General features: G+C 44.1%; 2 long non-coding RNA genes across 2 annotated transcripts in view; one reads left to right on the forward strand and one right to left on the reverse strand.

Moving 5' to 3' along the window:
* The window catches only part of LOC139076108 (uncharacterized), a 262,266-nt gene that overhangs the window by 233,584 nt on the left and 15,799 nt on the right, over positions 1-12,883 (reverse strand). The window lies entirely within an intron of this gene.
* The window catches only part of LOC139076109 (uncharacterized), a 51,193-nt gene that overhangs the window by 2,434 nt on the left and 35,876 nt on the right, over positions 1-12,883 (forward strand). Inside the window, exons 2-3 of the long non-coding RNA XR_011527382.1 lie at positions 2,027-2,160; positions 5,988-6,061. This is a non-coding gene — a long non-coding RNA (uncharacterized lncRNA). The remainder of the gene's footprint in view (positions 1-2,026; positions 2,161-5,987; positions 6,062-12,883) is intronic.

Raw genomic sequence — 12,883 nt, forward strand, 5'->3', positions numbered from 1 at the left:
ATGAGGACCTCCAGAGACTGTGCAGAGAGAGAGAAAAAGGACTCAGGACCAAATCCTGAGGAGGAGAAGTCAGCAAAGGTGAATAGGGAGATATGGCCCCAGGACGTGGAACAGCAGAGGCCAAGACAGGAATGATTCAGGAAGGAGGGAGATCAAAGATGTGGAGCAGTCACCAAGATGAAAACAGAAAAGGGCCCACTAGACTTGGCCACATGGGCTTTGTTGAAGACAAGCCTGGTTTTGGTGGCTTGATGAACACAGAAGCCCAGTTGGAGAAGGTTGAAGGGAGAATGGGAAGTAAGGAACAGAAAACAGCAAGCGTGGACGACTCTCAAAATGTTTGTAGTGAAGGGAGGAAGACAGATCGGGAGGTGGCTGGAGGAGGTTGTGGCATCCAAGGAGAGCTGTTTATTTTTAAGATGAGTCAAAGCCAGAGTTCATTCCTATGGTGTAGTCAAGAAAGCAGTAAAGAGAGAATATGACGCAGCAGAAGAGAAGTGAAGGAGTGAAGACCTTGCAAGGGTGGAAGAGGCTGGACCCTAAAGCATTCAGGGAGAGGTCAGCCTTTGATAGCAGGGGGACACCTGTTCCAAGGGAGCACAGTAAGACAAAGTAGGTTTGGGGATGGGGAAATGAACAGGACAATAAGGGTCTCCAATGGTCTTTTTAAAGTACTCTTAGTTTCGGCATTCCGAGATGCGATAATTATCTAAACTAGGATCACAAAACGGAAAAATAATTATTTTTCTCATCCATAAGAGACCTCAAAGGTCAAATAATCCAAAACCCTCATTTCACAGAAAAGGTCCAAAGGAGTTAATTCACTCAGGGCACAAAGTTTCTCAGGAACAATGATGAGGCTAGAAACCAGTTTATCAGGATCTTAATCTTTTCATAAAACAAGCAGCTGCTCCATGCTCTGCCTTGTACTTTCGTAGACTGAAAAGTTCTCTCAGAATATTTCAAACAGCTAACATACCAACTTAAATTCCTTAATTTTTTTCCACTTTTCTGCTATAGATCAAGTCAAAGGGAATTAACCTTTACACATAAATGCACCAAACTACACAGCTGTAATGGGGGTAGGTGGAAAAACAAAAGCAGCCTACCTGTGGAAGGTCTCAATTAAGGCTCCCAGGCCATCACTACAATAAAGGGTAATTGAGTGTTGGTGGAGCTGTCTAAATTAAAATATTGCCACCATGAATTTTTCTCCATAAGACAACCTCTCCACAGACTCCTCAATAACAATGCGGAGAATGCTTGGCCTGAGGAAGAAAATGGGCTGGAAACATAAGCCAACATAAAAAGAGAGAAAGTTTGCCACCAGAAAAATGGTCTTTTGATTTTTTTTTTAATTTGGAGACATTTTCCCCACAGTAACAAAGCAAACTAGCAATTGACTAACTCAAGTTAAACTGAGAGGTTTGACATCTTTGTACCCACAGTTTCTAACGTGGCACCAGAGCTCAACAGAAGAGCTCAAAAACTCTTCGCCATTAATGCTGAGTGGAAAAAGCCAATCTCAAAAGGTTATACACAGTATGATTCCATTTTAGTAACATTCTGAAAGTGACAGAACTGTAGAGATGGAGAACAGACTAGCAACACCCAGGGCTCAGGGATGAGGGATAGGATGCAATATGAAAGAGTCACCAAAGGGAGTTCCTCTGTGGTGAGGGAAGATTCTGTATCTTGATGGTGGTGGTCATACAAATCTAAATATATGATAAAATAGCATAAAACTACACACACACGACTGCATGAAAAACTGGTAAAATCTGAATAAATTCTATAGATTACACCAATGTCACTTCCTTGGTTTTGATGCTGTACTGCAGCTGTGTAAGATGTTACCGCTGAGAGAAATGGGGTGAAGATATGCAGTTCTTGCTGGACTATTTTTTCCACTCCCTATGAGTCTATAACTATTTAATGATAAAGAGTCTTAAATAACTGAGTTTCATTCTCTACATATGTTTCCTGAATTCTTTTAACTAGAATCCTCATAAAAATTCTGTGACAGGTTTTTCTGAGCCTGCTATTGAACACGTGAGGAACCTGGGTCTCAAGCATTTCATCGTGGCTAACAGAAGAATCTCTGAAGCCACAGTACCTGGACTCCAGCTCCAGGGCCACTTACCGGCCATTTGACTTTGGGTAAGTGACTTACTCTTTCTGTGCCTCAGTTTCCTTGTCTATAAAATGGAGATATCACATATTCAGCTCAAGGCACAAGACCTAGGACATTGTAACTCATCAGTAAATGCTTTGGCAGCCCAGGGTTTCACCAGTTCAGATCCTGGGCGCGGACCTAGCACCACTCATCAAGCCATGCTGAGGCCACATCCCACATAGCAGAACCAGAAGGACCTACAACTAGAATATACAACTATGTACTGGGGGGCTTTAGGGAGAAGAAGAAAAAGAATATTGGCAACAGATGTTAGCTCAGGGCCAATCTTTGAAAAAAAAATAGTCACCTACTATAGAAGCGGCAGAGCTGAAATTCGAATGTACATTTGTCTGATTCCTAAGCCTTGCTCTTAATTACCATATGGTACTACCTCCTGTTTGAATGGCAAAAGAAGAAACGAACGAATACTCTTATCCAATGTTTCAAGCCCTCTCCTCCAGAGGCACACACCTCCTTGCCCTTTGTGAGTCAGAAATACCTCTTAGTTTTCTAGCATTGCTATAACAAAACACCACAAACTGGGCTGCTTAAAACAACAGAAATTCATTCTCCCCCAGTTCTGGGGGCTAGAAGTCTGAAGTCAAGATGCTGGCAGGGCCATTCTCCCTCCAAGACCCAGAGGAGAGAATCCTTCCTTGCCTCGTCTAGCTTCTGGTGGTGGCTGTCAGTGTGTGGCCTTCCCAGGCTTGTAGATGCATCAGTACAATTTCTCCCTCTGTTACCTTCACATGGCCAACTTCCCTCTGTGTCTCTTCTTTTTTTATAAGGACACCAGTCATATTGGATTAAGGGTCCACCTTACTCCAGTATGAGCTCATCTTAACTTACATCTTAATTATATCTCTACAGACCCTATTTCCAAATACGGTCATTTCACAGGTACCAGGAGTTAGGATTTCAATACAGTGGACACAATCGAACCCACAAGAGCCTCCCAGATGGTTTCCAATGCCATCTCAGACTCCAACTGCCCTCTTTTCCACCCAGCATAGAAAGCTTCTGAGCTCCTTCCTCTCCATTCAAGACAAACTTTCCGCAGTCCACAGTTTATTAAAACATGGGGTGAGTTCATGGAAGTTTTTGGCACAGTTTGGCCATCTCTCCAAGAGCAAATTCAGCTTTCTAGCACAAAAGCCACAAGCACAGGGGGTACTGTTCCTCGTTTTCATTTCAAGCTGCTTAAGTGATCATTTATGGCAGGACATAAAAATTATCACTGTTTTGAAACATACACTAAGCTGGTATTCTAAGTAATGATACCTCCGGGCCAAGTCATTATTTTCCAGGAGCTTTAATTATCAGGATGAGTACAGTGTTGTTTATTAAATTCTTTGCAGTCCATAGACAGTGTCTGAATAAGATGAATACCATCTTCTTTCCCAGCAACGCTCAGTTTAACCAATTCTTCATACTTTCCCTCTACGCTGATCAGTTGATGAAATCAAGAGCAGGATCTGGGACGACATGCACACACACAGGACAGTGTGTCCTGGCGCCCAGGGCCAAGAAGGCAGGCCTCAGACTCAGAGAATCTAGTTCCATTCCTGGCTCCACCACTTTCAGCTGTGAGACTTGGGGCATGGTGCCCCTACTCCTCCTGAGCTTCTGGCTCCTCATCTGTCCCATGGAGATGACAAGATTTCCTGGGGTTTGTCTATAGATGAGGTGGTATAAGGACCGATGTTAATATTTTATTCCTCAAGTTCAAAGACATGTAAAGGGACAAATGAGACGTGGCTTCAGAGAGTTGGCTCATTTTCCCCTTCCAAGACCTATAGACAAGCCATCCCAACCCACTTCTACTCTGCAGTTGGGAAACAAAACTAAACCCCTCACCTCAAAGCAGCAGGGGGCTGCTGCTCCAGAGAAAAATAACAATAATATTTCCATAACCCCCTGCAACTTACCAAGCACTTTCTTGTCTTTGCAGGGTGACAACAACCTGGGGGGCAGACATTATTCTTAGCTCCTCCATGCACTTATCAGAGTTCGCAATGAAGTGTTTATGTGAGGGTGGCAGTGTGGTATAACAATTGCAAGGCCAGAGTCTGGCACTAGATTGTTGGGGTTCAAATCTCAGCCTCATCTCATGTTGATTTAACCTCCTGGTGACTTGGCTTCCTTGTCTGTAAAATGGGAATACTACTACCAACTCCATCTTGTAAAATGGAGATAGTACCAACCTCATGGAGTTATCATGAGGACAATATATGTATATTGATTTGATCATCACCTGGCTCACAGTAACTGCTATTTAAGTGTTTGTTGAATAAATAAATGAACAAGTACATGGTAGGCACTCAATGAATTCTAGCTATTAATGTCTATATATACTGATTATCTAAATGGTCAGCACACTATCACCCACAGGACAAACCTGGCCCTCTGTTTGTGTAAATAAAGTTTTATTGGAACACATCCATGTCCATTCATTTACATATTATCTAGGGCTAGCTTCCTGCTACAGGTGCAGAGTTGGGTGGGTGCAACAGTTACCCTATGGCCCACAAAGGCTGAAATATGACCAGAAACCATCTGGCCCTTTAAGAAAAGGTTGCTGATCCCTGGTCTATCTCCTTAACCAGACTCTGAGCTCCTTCAGGACAAGGATTGGGCTTTGTTTATATTCCCAGCAGTTAGCACAGTGCCTAGCACCCAGTAGATGTTCTATAGCTACTTGTTGAAACAGGGAAGAAATAACTGAAGCCTTATTTTACATGTTCAGGCCATAAATAACAATAGCTACCATTATTAAGCACTTGCCACATGTCAGACACCAAATACCAAATGCTTTGTCTTGTTAAATCATCTAATCCTCACATCAAATCTCAGACCCAGGTACTATTATCATCCTAATTTTGGACAGCAGGAAATTGAAGTTGAGAAGTTAGAAGACAGCTCAAAGTGACACAACTGACATGTAATAATGCTGAATCTCAAATCCCGGTTTCCTTACTCCAAATCCTATATTCACACTTTACTCCCTATCCAGGAGTTTGACAACTTGGAAACACATCAACAATTCGTAAATTTCCCTATGGCTGTATCCTTCAAACTACATTTTGCATTCCTTTTACTCCTATATTCCCTGATAAAAGACCCTAGGATCAGCAATCCTATAAAAATCTGTCCAATTTACCTCAAAACTTCAGGTTTTAACTGGGCCCACCCTCTGCCAACTTGCCGGTTGCAAAGTAAAAACTACGGTCTCACCACCATTTGTCTTTTCAGACTACGAGATGCCCATAGACAAATGACTGACTTTTTCTGCAGTGGGTCAGGTACAAGTTATCAAATGATTAACCAGCTGCACTAGTTGGCCTATTGTTCTTGTATAGACTACTATAGTAGTTACTGAATTGGGGAAACCCAAGAGTGTCAATGTCTGACATTTTAGAAGTCAAATTGGGCATTTATTCTGATAAGTAATTTGAGGTCTTTTCTACTTTTTGCACATCTTTAACACAAAGCTTGCCGCAGATAGATTGGCCCCCTGTACGGGACCTATTTTATGCTTCTCCTGGGATTTGCTCATCTCTCTGTACCCCTCAGATCTCAGCCCCTCACACAATGGAGAATGCTCCTGCCTTCACCTCATTTCCTAACACTACCAGTTGTCTCAGCCTCCCTCAGATGGAAAAAAAACAAATTCTGTAGTCGCTTTCACCAGAAAGTCACCAAGGAGATGATCCATGTAATTAGCATTAACCTGTGATTTGGTTAACTTGTTATTGCAGCATAACTTAGCATTAGCCTGACTAAATCCATGATCGCTCTGCTTTCCACTCAGCCAAAAGTTAGAGAAAGAGAATCTCTCTGACCTCAACTATCCCCATGAGGCAAACTGGAATATGCTGTGTCATGGTGAGTAACTGTCCTCTGAGATATTCGTGTGGTAGGTGGGAAGAGCTATGTCATGTCCTAGTAATAAGTAACCTGTCTTGTTTAGCGGCAATCTCACCCCTTAAATCAAGTTGAGTCTCCCCAGAAACAGACTGAGGCAAGGATTCAAATGAATTAGTTCATTTGGGAAACATTGACAATGGAATGAAGAAATGAGATGGGGATAGAGAAAGTCAATTAAACGTGCATTCTGGAGCGAGTTACTGCTCTAGGCAACTGGAGGTCAGGTTCACCGGAGAGTTCTGGGAGACAGTGTGGAAGCTGCCTCAGATTTATCCAAATCAAGAAGCAGGGAAGCTGGAGCACTTATTCACCAACTCTCTAAATGTCATTAGTTGAAGACTGATTCTGGGGCTTTGCTCCAGCACTTCCAGCTTACCCACACACACATGGGCTAAGCAGACACTCAACAACAACAAAAACCCCTCAGGTAGAGAGCCACAGGTGTGCACAGGTTGTCACAGGTGTTCTGTGAGTAGAAGTTTTAGCACCAAGAGTATAGGTATGAGGCACAGACCATGTCAGCTACACCCTCTATATCCAAATTATGCTACTGCTCAACTCAAACCCATGCTAACAGCCTATGGAGTCTCTTTCACCACTAGTGATTTTTTTTCAGGCAGGATGTGTTGCATACCTCTATTTACAATGACCTCAATAACTTGAATTCCATATCAAAAATATAGAAAGTTGCTGGGAAGGTAATAAATCCCCATCTAGCATCTATACGTCAATTTAGTACAGCTCACCTCACTTCTCAGCCTGAAGCATTCTTGGTGGGTTGAAAACCCCAGTGTCCTGGCTATTCATGAAACGCCTCATAACTAAATCCTTTGAGTCCAGATTTCTTGGCATAACGTGGCCTTCGGCAGAGCTGAGGCATCCTGAGGAGATGCTATTCCTTCGAAGCAGCGTGTTCATAATCAATAGCACTCCATTTTCTGTTTGGAGAGTTCTCTCTCAACAACTCTTCATTTTTATAATGAGCTGCCTAATCCTGGACATTTTCCCCACAGAGAAGTGATTAAGGCTGTCAGTGTATCGTTGTAGGGGGTGTCTCCTCCCCATTAAAATGACCTAGTTGCTTCTGGTCTCTCACAGGCCACTGGAATTATTTGCTGAGTCTTTGTGGGTTGAAAAGGCGATAACTTTACCTCTCTTTACCTCGCTTTTCTTTACTCTTTTGAGTAAATTTAGGAAGTTTCTGGAGAAGTATAGGAGTCTAGTCGTGGGTCTCTTTTGAGCTCAGCAATGATATGTTGGATCGGCTGAGGGATGGGGTGAGAGTTGTATTGGAATATCAGCACCAACTTTAGTTTTAATGAGGTAACTGTTCGAATTCCAGTAACTCCACAAGCTCAGCAAACCAGCTACAGATGGCACCGAGGTGTCATTTTTTTTTACAGTGTAGACATTCAAGGTGACATGGAGATGGCTTCTGAATTTTTTAACTAGATAATTAAAACAAAACAATGGTTATTTGCAAGTGTAAGGGCATGTCTGATTAAGTACCAGTGCTGAGAACTACCGTCGATTCACTGATGCCGGGCCAGCCCATATTGGAGAGCCATATGGATGACATTACTAAAACAGGCACTAATATACAGTTTCATTTCAGATAAAATTGTCTCCTTGTTTCAAAAAAATGGAGGGGGATTGTTTAATGATCTAATTATCTGGAAATAGGTCAGTTAATTTAATTGCGCTGCACACAGAAAGGAGGGTTCAGTGGGGAAAAAGGAAAATGTGATGAATAAGCCCAGACCAGGCAGAGAAGGCAGCCAAGTGTGCAGCCTCACGAGCTATGCCTCCTTGACAGCTTTGGATTATTAAGAAAACAATTGCCAAGACATAAACTAATATTCAGAAGCAGTTGCCGGATAATATGTTGTCTTCCCAATGGTTAGAGCATCCCATGAAAAGCACTCTTGACAGAGCCACTCTCTTCTGGTGCTGATTTACAGAGCATCGTGCCCAGCGAAAAGCAGTTAAGTTTAATTTATAGTAACCCAGGGCTAACCAAGGAAGTGGAGTCAGCAGATAGCTGGCATGAGCGTGAAAGATGAGCTCAGTGATTCACGTAAATCTTTCTCCATTTTATTAACTACTAGACATCAAAGACGACCAGCTTCCCAGCTACTTATTAGTACTTTGCCCCTCTATCAAAATGACATTAGCCTGCCAAGTCCTAAATGATCGAACGTCTCCTGTCCTTGCTGAAAGGGACTTGAAACATCATCTAGCCCAGCTCTTTGGGTTTATAAGTGGGAAAAGCGATGCTCAAACTCATGAAGTCAGCATCCAAAATCACCCAGCTAGTTTGCAGCTGACTAGTACTGGAACTCGGGAACCCTACCTTTAGCTTAGGGCTCTTTCCACCACTTCCGGTGGCAAAGAACTCCGAATTTTGTGAGGCTATTACCAACCACACGAGACAGGGTAGTCTATCACATATTGAGCCAGATCTCAAGCCACATCTTTTGGGTAAATTAGATACATCCAGAAGCTTTGTTAACAATACTCAGCTCACCAGGGTGCTATTAGGTACACTGAAGAAGTAACTTACTAAGCAAAGTCACTGTGAAATAAACATCCATTGATCTTTTTCTCATCACAGTGATAATACACAAGGCTACAGAGGGAGACTCTGGCCGCCTTCCAGGAGAAAATAAGAGGTTCTGAATCTCACCTGTTTGAGAACAGAGACAGTGACCAAATGATCCCCAAACATCTCTCCTGGCTGTAAGATTCTATAAATTGAATTTATATATTTCAGGGTTGAACCATAGCAGCATTCCTGTGATATGACCTCATAAAAATTTTACCTTCTATCTGTCTAGCTCTTCACTGGGTACAAACCATGTTCACTTAGATAAACTCATTATCTTCTAATAACCCTTTGAGGTTAGAGAGGCAGGAATAATATGTTTTGAACATCCCTGGGAGGGAGAAAAGCATAAAGGTTAAGAATGGCAAGTCAGAGAGACCTGGGTTCCAGCCTCAGCTCTGCTCCTCACTGCCAGTGACCTGAACAACATCTCTGAGCCTAGGCTTCTTCTTTAGTCAAGTAGGTATCATTTTATTTTATTTTATTTTTTTAAAGATTGGCACCTGAGCTAACAACTGTTGCCAATATTTTTTTTTCCTGCTTTATCTCCCCAAATCCCCCCAGTACATAGTTGTATATCTTAGTTGCACGTCCTTCTAGTTAGTTGTGTCATGTTAAGTAGGTATCGTTTTAGCAAGACGTGATCCAAATCATTAACTAATGAAGCATTCTAGGTCCCCGGGTCCTATTCCAGAGTTCTTCCTATCCCACACCTACCTCTATACCGTCTTTCCCTCATCTACTCCCTGGTATTAACCACGTCTTCTATTTTCTGTATTTGGAAGCTTTGACATCTGGGGCATTGCTGACCCTGGAGGGACTGCCCCTCCCAAGGCTACCAACTCGTAGAGATAGTAAACTGCTCTCCCAGGTCTGTATTTTACAAAGGCGAAGCAGCCAATGCAGAGCCCATACTCTCAACCATCTCCTTTATGGGACACTCACACTCTAGGCCACTAGCCACGTGCTGTCATCACCCCAGGGTCAGGTACTGGAAAACAAGGGATGGCCCCTACGCCCCAGAGCCCACTGAAATTATTCTAATTAGCCCATCCTAAGCCTGCTTGAACTGACTTGCCCGTTCCTTCCTGTGGAAACCACAGTAAAGGCTTTTTACCACAATTCCCTCCTCTTCCTCTGCCCCTGACTGACCCTGGTGCTCCTATGAGCCCTCCCACGCGCTCCCACCCCTGAAGGCATGATGTGTCCCCTCCACTTGGGAACTATGAGTAACAAGCTATTTTTTCACTGTCAATCATCTCCCAGTCTGTTGGCCTCATTATACCTCAGATTTCCTATTAATATGCTGTATTTTAGAGCACCCCCACCATCTTTTACCCACACCAGCTCCAGCATAGCAGAGGTCACATAACAAATGCTCAGTAAGTGACTATCATAGTCAATTTTATGTGTCAACTTGCCTGGTCCACAGTGCCCCGATATTTGGTCAAACATTCTGGATGTTTCTGTGAAGGTGTTTCTGGATGAGACTAACATTTAAATAGATGGGCTTTTTGAGTTAAAGCAGATTGTCCTCCATAATGTGGGTGGGCCCCAACCAGTCAGTTGAAGGCCTTAAGAGAACCAAGGCTGACCTCTCCCAAGGAAGAAGGAATTCTGTCATGAGACCACCTTTGGACTCAAACTGCAACTCTTCCCAAGGACTCCAGCCTGCCATCCTACCCCATTCGATTTTGGACTTACCAGCCTCTGCAATCACATGAGATAATTCCTTAAAATAAATATGTACACATTCCTACACACACACACACAACCCTCTGTTGATTTCTCTGGAGAATCCTGACTGATACAGTGATGGTGAGAACAAAAATGCTCATAGTAGCACCCTTCGTGATAGGCAAAAACAACCTAAATGGTTATTTACGATGGTTTGTACAAATAAATTATAGTATGTGCATTCATTGGAATGGCAGACAGAGAACAGAATGAATGAACTACAATTACATTCAACATGGACAACTCTTGCAAATGGATTATTGAGGGAGGCAAAACTAATCTGTGGGGCTAGAAGTCAGGAGATGATTACCCTGGGAAGAGGAACGGGAGGAGGGCGGACCCAACAGTACTCCTGGAGTGCTCCCGCAATGTTCTGCTTCTTCATCTGAGGGTTGGTTACACACGTGAACCAATTCGTGAAAAATTCACTTCACTGTCTATTGATGATCTGTGCCCTTTCCTGTATATATGTAACCTTCACTAAAGATTTTAAAGATAGAAAAATTAGTAAAAATGATATTTTTCAAAGTCATTCATCAGTTTAAACCACGGCCCATCTCTAAGATACAGTGGGTATTCGTATATTAGAAACTCAGCAGAGAAGAGAAATGTGAAGCTTGAAATTACCTTATGTAACTGAATGTGTTATGTTTCCTAAACTGAATCTTGGAAAACTGCTATAGCATCTGACTCACGTCTCAGAAACACTGAGAGGGTCTGGCGTCCTGGGCCTCGGAAGCACCCCCAGCAGGCACATCAAGTGCTCTCTCAGTTCCACAGGACAGAGTCCCACGGAGAACCTGGCAAAATAACCCTCGCAGCATCTGGGTTTTTTCAGAAAATGGAATTTCCCCCTGTAATTATCTCAAGTGTTTCTGGGCGAGTTGAATAAATGAGACCTGCAGCCTGCACTGCACACTTCAGGAACTGCAAGTCATTCCTGAATTGTTTTTTCAAAAAGAAGGGAAAAAAAGGCAAACAGAGCTAGAAGACCATTATTGCCCAGACAATGACAGAAAATCTATTTGGATTTGGGGCTTGGGGGTGGACGAGTAGTTTGTATGTTGTCTTTTTTTAGTAGCTGTGTGTTGAGAAGTGGATTGACTCAGGGAATGTTGTCGGGGTTTTTTGGTTGGAGGTGTGCATTCAGATATTACTCAGGAAAGGGGACATGTAAGCCCAGGAGATCTGTGATGGTCTGTAGCTTTCTCTGAAGGCCCTGTTGTCTATAAGGCATGGGGTTTGCTTAACACATAGGCCAGCAAATGCTTGGCTGGCCAATGCCCTTGGGATGAAGTCTACACTGCTTCAGCTGCGCCCACCCAGCCCCAGCCAGATCCCTCCTTGCTCCTCCCCCACGCCTTGTGCCACAGCTGGTCTGCACATCTAGGAGTTATGAGAATGCACTGGGAGCCCTGACCTGCATGCCTTGGGACACCCTGGAAAACTAGAACAATGTGACAAACTCCTGCTCACCCCTGCAGACCCAGCTCTCCTTCCAAAGGCTTTCTCTAACCCTCCCACCCGCGCAGGTGCCTCTCCAGGGCACACCCTTCTCCTGGTACTGACCACGTTGCAGGGTGATCCATGGTTACCTGTCAGCCCACCCTGCTAGACTCTGAGCATCCTGGGGCAGAGGCTGCAGATGTCGATTCTGAATCCCCAGCACCTGACATGAGCCTGGCCCATGACAGGGCATGGCATCTCCTGCTCCCCTTCCCGCTTCCTTCCCTACCCCTGGCCGCCCACTGGTGTAGTTTAGCAGCCATTTGCTCATGCCAAGCTAAAGGGGACGGACGACCTCTGTCTCCAACTCTCAGATTCCTCCTGGAGATGCAATCCAGGGGAGCAGGGAAGAGGAGGAAGGGGTCGGATGGGAAAGGAAGACTCTCCACAAAAGGAGAGTGCAAACTAAGCCAGAAACTCAATTTTACGTGAAGGACCTTTAGGTACCAACATCAAAACCCATTTATAAGCAAGATCCTGATAAAAACGAGGAGCCCCAGGGACAGAAGGCAAGAAGGGATTCTTGAATAGACTACAGGACTCCCATTGCAAAGAATGACCAGTGAATGCTGATGGATTCACTGGAGCAGATTTACCAAGGGACCCTTCACAGAGATGTGGGCAGGACAGGGAAACCAAACGTGATGTGGAAGCCCCAGCGACTGGAAACAGCAGGAAGCCACCAACACCCCGGACCTGAGAGAGGGAGCAAAGGAAACAGTCGTACCAGATCGGCTGAGAGCTCAGCCATGGCCCAGGGGCTGGCCCTACCTGGCTGTGGCAGCAGTGGACACAACCACCGCCATTATGATGGTCCTGCGGGGAGGGAAGGAAATTCCCCAAGTCTCTCCTCCTGCCCTCCAGTCTCCTGCCACTGCCTCCCATGGACACACCAACCAGAGGTCCGAGGCAAAGCAGTCTGGTAAGAGGTC

This window comes from Equus przewalskii, chromosome 15, assembly GCF_037783145.1.
Source record: "Equus przewalskii isolate Varuska chromosome 15, EquPr2, whole genome shotgun sequence".
Lineage (NCBI taxonomy): Eukaryota > Metazoa > Chordata > Mammalia > Perissodactyla > Equidae > Equus > Equus przewalskii.